Source organism: Oratosquilla oratoria, chromosome 20 (assembly GCF_046742065.1).
Source record: "Oratosquilla oratoria isolate Oo_2021 chromosome 20, ASM4674206v1, whole genome shotgun sequence".
In the NCBI taxonomy this organism is placed as follows: domain Eukaryota; kingdom Metazoa; phylum Arthropoda; class Malacostraca; order Stomatopoda; family Squillidae; genus Oratosquilla; species Oratosquilla oratoria.
Genome location: NC_134796.1, coordinates 16346721 through 16354220, shown reverse-complemented (window position 1 = coordinate 16354220; position 7500 = coordinate 16346721).

Here is a 7500-nt window from a genome sequence, read left to right as displayed (position 1 = left end):
TTTATCTATCTATCTATATATATCTCTCTCTTTCTCTCTCTTTCTTTACGTGTGTGTGTGTGTGTGTGTGTGTGTGTGTGTGTGTGTGTGTGTGTGTGTGTGTGTGTGTGTGTGTGTGTGTGTGTGTGTGTGTGTGTGTGTGTGTGTGTGTGTGTGTGTGTGTGTGTGTGTGTGTGTGTGTGTGTGTGTGTGTGTGTGTGTGTGTGTGTGTGTGTGTGTGTGTGTGTGTGTGTGTGTGTGTGTCCGTGTGTGTGTCTGTGTGTGTGTCCGTGTGTGTGTATGTATGTGTGTGTGTGTGTGTGTGTGTGTGTGTGTGTGTGTGTGTGTGTGTGTGTGTGTGTGTGTGTGTGTGTGTGTGTGTGCGTGTGTGCGTGTGCGTGTGTGTGTGTGTGTGTGTGTGTGTGTGTGTGTGTGTGCGTGTGTGTGTGTGTGTGTGTGTGTGTGTGTGTGTGTGTGTGTGTGTGTGTGTGTGTGTGTGTGTGTGTGTGTGTGTGTGTGTGTGTGTGTGTGTCCGTGTGTGTCCGTGTATGTGTGCGTGTGTGCACGTGCTTGTTTATCCATGTACAAGTATGTAGCCCACTCATCGGCTTATCTAGAATATTTTTTGTATAATCATATACAGCACTGTCATTGCTATTACCAGCGTCTGACCTTTATTGTATATTATGATCAGCCAAATATCCACAAATTATAGGGTATCTCTGCTACGAAAATAGGCTCTAGCTACCTTAGGAATATTATGGTTAGTCATTATTGTGGACAATAATGTGTCCCCGTCATAAGTTGTTTTGTATTTCACATTTTTGTCTCATTATTCAAGGGTGACTTTTTCTTAAGAAATTGTCAAGGAATGATTACTATATTGGTGTTTTATTATAAAGTATGATATATTCTGAATGCTGTTTGAGGGAATATAAAAGAAAGTATGTGGTTGTTGTGGGAATTTGTGTAAACCGTGCGTTGTATGTGACATTGTAATGGGGTTTGTCTTTGACAGGTGAAAGATTCGTTTCTCGTGATAAAGGACATAAGACCATAAGAATGAAGTAGACTGCAAGAGACCTTGAGGCCTACACTAGGCAGTTTCATATCCCTTACCACCTGTCATTCCTATCCATAAAGTTATCTAATATTCTCTTAAAACATCCAATAGTTTCAGCCCTCACTACATGGTTACCAAGTGTATTCCAAGCGTTAACTACTCTATTGATTTCCCACAGCTTCCTCAACTCTTTTGTTATAATTTTCTAATCTTTTGGCTTTTATATTCAATTCCTGTATTTATCCCAGCTGATGCCAATCGATTTCATTGTCTATCTAGACGTCAGATGGTTAGGCAATATACCCAAAGCTGAATACAACCACTTAGTGACAGCAAGAAAACATATCAGAGGTTCTAATTGGTTGCTTTAAGAGAAGATTAAATAAACTATGGACAGGTATAACAGATAGCATGGGACATGGAACTGCCTAGTGTAGGGCTTATGGTCTCCTGCACTCTCCTCTATTTTTATGTTCTTATGTTCTTGATAAAAAGTAATCCAATCTGCACAATGATGTCTTTGAAGATTTTATTTTGGTCAGCGTCAGATGATCTTATTTACATTAGGACAAGACCCCGTGTTGATAAGGTTAAGGAGAGTTGTGATGTTCACTTTCTGTTCTCAGAAATTCGCCGATATTGCGTCACCGAGTTTCTCTCTTCCTTAAATCCGTTTCTTCATGTTTTTATTATCTTTAAAATCAACTCGCTGCAATTTCTTTTTTGATCTTTTTTCTCCGTCTTCCCTTCCTCTTTTCCTCTCTTTGTGTGTAAGTCTGATTTTTATCCTTTTCGTTCATCTTTTTCATCTGTCGACAATCTATTTTGTTCATTCGACTCACAAGTAAAAATGTTGTTATTTCCAAGAACGCTTTCACCTCGCTCCTCTTCTTTTGTCTATTTTGCTCTCTCTTCCGTATTTTGATAAAATGGAAAAATATTTATTTCCTTAGTCTGTTTTCCACGTGAGTTTCACTCTCTTTTAATTTATTATCTCAACTCTCTTACATTGTACTGAGTTGAAAATATTACACTGTAGAACAATGGTAAATTATACTAACAAGAGGCCTTTCAGTCTACAACTTACAAAGGATTACTAAGGAGGAGCCTGTCGACAGGAGACCTTTTGGTCCATAACTAGATCGAATGCGAAAAAATTATAATAATGATGAAATATAAACAAACGAACAAATATAAAAATTATGATATAAATAATAATAAATAAAATAGGAAAAAATAGGTAAAGTTAAATAATAAACAAACAAGTAAATAGCAAATAATAATAAATGGACAGATAACTAATGATAAATGAAAATCAATCAAATAATGATAAACAAACAAATAATAACAAACAAATAAACAAATAATATGAAATAAATGGCAGGCGTTATAGCATCTTGCTTAGGTGTTTATCAAAACGAATCTTAAAGCTTCGAACTGAACTTCATTCCACTGCCTCTGCAGGAAGTTTATTCCATTCATTAACTACATTGTTGGCGAAGTTGTTTCTACCAGCTTCCAAATTAAATCTATTTCCTGACAGTTTAAGACCATTATTTCTTGTCTGATTCTCATTCAGTGTGAAAAATTTTTCACTTTTCATGTTGTTGATAACAGACAAAGAAAACAAATGAGTGAATAGACATATAAATACAAAGCAAATATAAAAACACCTGTAGGTTAATTATTTGACAGACATCATAGTATATCACTTTAGTGTTTAATCACATAAATCTGAAAAGTTTATAATGTACGAAATCCTGTCGTTTCAGTTGGAAGGTTTTTCCAAAAACCCATTTTTTTCCATCTCCTTTTTTTCTTCTTTTTCGTTTTTGTTATTTGTATATATTTCATGTAACCTTTTGCGAAACCTACACTTAATATTATCTATTATGTTATATAACCATCTATCTTCTTTGTCGATTTTCATCTGTTTTTCCGTACAAGTCTCGCTATTTCACTTCTTTCCGTATCTCCAGTTGTACAATTTATTTGTTTCTTTGATTAATATTATCAGTCTCCCACTCCTAAAGCTCTTCCACATCTCCTTTTTCTACAGTTCTCACGTTCTGTCACCATCATCGTAGGAAGAAATAAACTAAAGAAAAAAAAAATTCATTGACAAAAAAAATCTTTACATGTTTTGTCCCTACCCCTTATCCCCTTTTTTTCCTTCCTAACCTACTCGTATTCTCTCCCACAAAGATATAATCACAGTTAGATTTTTTTAATTTGTAAAATAAGACAGATATCAGTTCTGGTAAGGTTTATATTCCAGACGGAGAGGTCTTTGCTTATTCTTGCTCCTGCCAACCATCACAATTGCCGTAATTGGTAACATCATAAGGGGAGGCCTATCAATATAACACCCCACAAAATAACTTTAGAAAATCCACTGTATGTCGATAATTTTTATGACTATTTCAGTACCAACTCTTCCTTAAATACCCAAGCAAATAATCACGAACACTTATGTTACAGAACAATTGATTTGTAACCCATAAATCTCATTATATTACAACTGTACATTATTTTCTAACATTTCACCATATCGCCCCAACGGGTATAATATAGCCTCTCATCTTCGCGGAATCTCCGCCAATGTAAAATAAACAGACGATAACCCTGTTTCTTCGACTTCCCTGACATCTCATTTCCGTGGCACGAAGTCACGTCCATGAACTGACAGCAGGTCTTACACAACTCTGGGCGAGCGGGCACGGAGTAGATAGAGCACTTGAAGAACTGAAAACCTCTCAGACATCGACGTAGACTTCGAAGGAGTCTGGGAGGATGTAACCGGTTCGTGACGAAGTATCATGCATGCCAAAGATCGTGCCAGGCATAAACAATACATCATCTTTAGATAAATGAATATCACAAAAAATAATTTCTGTGTTACAAATATATATGTATACATATACAAATATAGATATATATATTCATGTATGTATGTGTATACATGTATTATGTGAATATACGTACATACGTTTGTGCATGTGTTTGTGTATGTGTCTGTGTATATGTGTACGAATATGCATATTCATATCCATATGCATATGCACAAACACACACACACACACAAACACACACACAAATACACACACACACACACACACACACACACACACACACACACACACACACACACACACACACACACACACACACACACACACAAACACGCGCGCGCACAAGTAAGCAAGCACGCGAATTTGTCCAGCTTATGGTGCACTATTGTGGTAAAGGGGTAAAAAAAATCACTCCAGATCATCACGAAATCTCTCTAACGTCCATTTAATTGTAGAAAGAGCCATGCCATCCATACAATCATATTTGAGTAATATTTTGTTTATATTGCTACACCCCTTTGGTTTGCCCATCCTTTGTACTTACCTATTTCCTTCTCTTCTTTCCCTGCTCCTCATCTCCTTCTCTTCCTCTTCATCTTTCTCTTCCTCTTCCTCTTCCTCTTTCTCTTCCTCTTCCTCCTCCTCTTCCTCTTCCTCTTCCTCCTTTTGCTTTCTCTTCCCCGGCTGATTCACTTTCCTGTCAATTTTCTTCGATATTTTGCTCTACCATACACCCATGAATCTGCTTCCTGCCTATTACTTTTTATTATGAACACCACTGTACACAATCTTCTTAACATCCTCTCTCCTTGCCCTTTCGGTTTGTAAACTGCCTTTACTGTCTTGTTCCCTTTCATTCTTCTAACGTTTGCACTAACCAAAATCTTGCTGATATACTCCAGTACACTCATCCTGTTATCTAATTCTATTTGCTCCACTGCTAAATTCTTGTATTCTATACAATCATCTCTATCATTCCATTTCCTCTGCCTTTCTTCCAGTCTATCAACTCATTCATCCAGAATCCATTCTCATGAACCATTATTGGACCTACTAGGCTCTCCACCATACCCATCTCCAATTGTAATTTCTTCTAATTCAGTTTAATCCCAGTTCAATTTAATCAGTTTCATTCTGTTCCAATTTCCTTGTATTTACTTTAACTTTTATTTCCTCCATATGGAGGAAATAGGGTGTTGTTATTTCTATTTCCAACTCAAAGTTCAAAGTATTTCCTCTCGTCTCCTTTCTACGACTGTACCCTTCGTTACTTTCATTCTCATTTTACTCAAACATCTCTCCGAGTGTTTTCCCCAGTAACTGCAATATCTACAAATTGTTTTCCATCCAAAACAGATCATTCACAAAATGTTATATGATTCACTCAACTCCATTCTCCTTTCTTTTCCCAACAACGTTCTTCTCTGCTTCGCCTTTTCATCTATTTTTCACATTTTCATCCCTTAGTACATTGACCATCTAAAATTACGTCACATAATTACAATCCTATTTATCTATTTTTCATATTTTCATCCCTTAGTACGTTGACCATCTAAAATTACGTCACATAATTCATCTATTTTTTCATATTTTCATCCCTTAAATTCAAATCACACAATTTCAATCCTATTCATCTATTTTTTATATTTTCATTCCTTAGTACGTTGATCATTTAAAATTACTTCACATAATTTCAATCCTATTCATCTATTTTTCATATTTTCATCCCTTAGTACGTTGATCATTTAAAATTACTTCACATAATTTCAATCCTATTCATCTATTTTTCATATTTTCATCCCTTAGTACGCTGATCATTTAAAATTACGTCACATAATTTCAATCCTATTTACCTATTTTTCATATTTTCATCCCTCAGTACGTTGATCATTTAAAATTATGTCACATAATTTCAATCCTATTCATCTAATTTTCATATTTTCATCCCTTAGTACGTTGACCATCTAAAATTGCGTCACATAATTTCAATCCTATTTGTCTATTTTTTATATTTTCATTCCTTAGTACGTTGACCATCTAAAACTACGTCACATAATTTCAATCCTATTCATCTATTTTTCATATTTTCATCCCTTACTACGTTGACCATCTAAAATTACGTCACATAATTTCAATCCTATTCATCTATTTTTCATATTTTCATCCCTTAGTACGTTGACCATCTAAAATTACGTCACATAATTTCAATCCTATTCATCTATTTTTCATATTTTCATCCCTTAGTACGTTGACCATCTAAAATTACGTCACATAATTTCAATCCTATTCATCTATTTTTCATATTTTCATCCCTTAGTACGTTGACCATTTAAAATTACGTCACATAATTTCAATCCTATTCATCTATTTTTCATATTTTCATCCCTTAGTACGTTGACCATCTAAAATTACGTCACATAATTTCAATCCTATTCATCTATTTTTCATATTTTCATCCCTTAGTACGTTGACCATCTAAAATTACGTCACATAATTTCAATCCTATTCATCTATTTTTCACATTTTCATCCCTTAGTACGTCGACCATCTGAAATTACGTCACATAATTTCAATCCTACGTATATACTAACTGAACCAGTCAGTTTCTCTCCTAACTACTTTCGCATCCTATGCGCCTTTCGTCGTTCACAGATGCTTCGTTCTTACACACAGACATATTTAACACCCCATGTAATATATTCATATCCAGTTTATCATTTTTCCTTTGGTGAACTCATAACAACCACATACAGATTCGTTCCTCTCTTCCTTATCTTTTTGCATACTTGCTACAAACCGTGATGCTCATAGCCACTTTCCATCTTAAAATATTCGTGTATTCCTCATCTTCTCCCCTTTCCCATGTTTGATTGATTTATTTATTTATTGATATATTCACTTATTTATTTATTTATTTATTTATTCATCTATTTATTTGTTTATTCATTTATTTATTTATTTATCTTATTATTTATTTATTTATTTATTTATTTGTTTTTTCATTTATTCACTTATTCGTTCATTCATTTATTTATCTATATATTTATATAACCATTTATCTATTCATTTATTTATATATTTATATATTTATTTATTTATTTATTTATTCATTTATTTATATATTTATTTATTTATCTATTTATTTATTTATTTATTTATTTATTTATTTATTTATTTTTATATTTATTTGTTTACTTATTTACTTATTATATCAGTATTTTTCCATGCAACTTTCATGGCATACTCAAATGTTTTGTAGAATATACAATTCATCTTCTATTTATCTATTTATTTTTTTACGTACGAGCACCACATTGGTTATTTTTAAGTCGTCTGTTATTTTACTCTTTTTTTCTTATTTCTTAAACATCATTTGCAAATATCAAATCGTGCGATTCTCTTATTTACAGAATATTTATGTTGCTGCTCTCCCCATTACCAACCGTTTATTCTCTTTCAACATTTCGGGTCCTCCCCTTTTCTTCTCCAATCTTCTCCCTTCCTTCAACTTTCTTCTTAATTTATTCAACCCACATTTCTACTCTACTCTTGCAAAAGTTTCTCAATTCAGGACGTTTCTGGAGGATTTCCTCCATGTTTTCATCA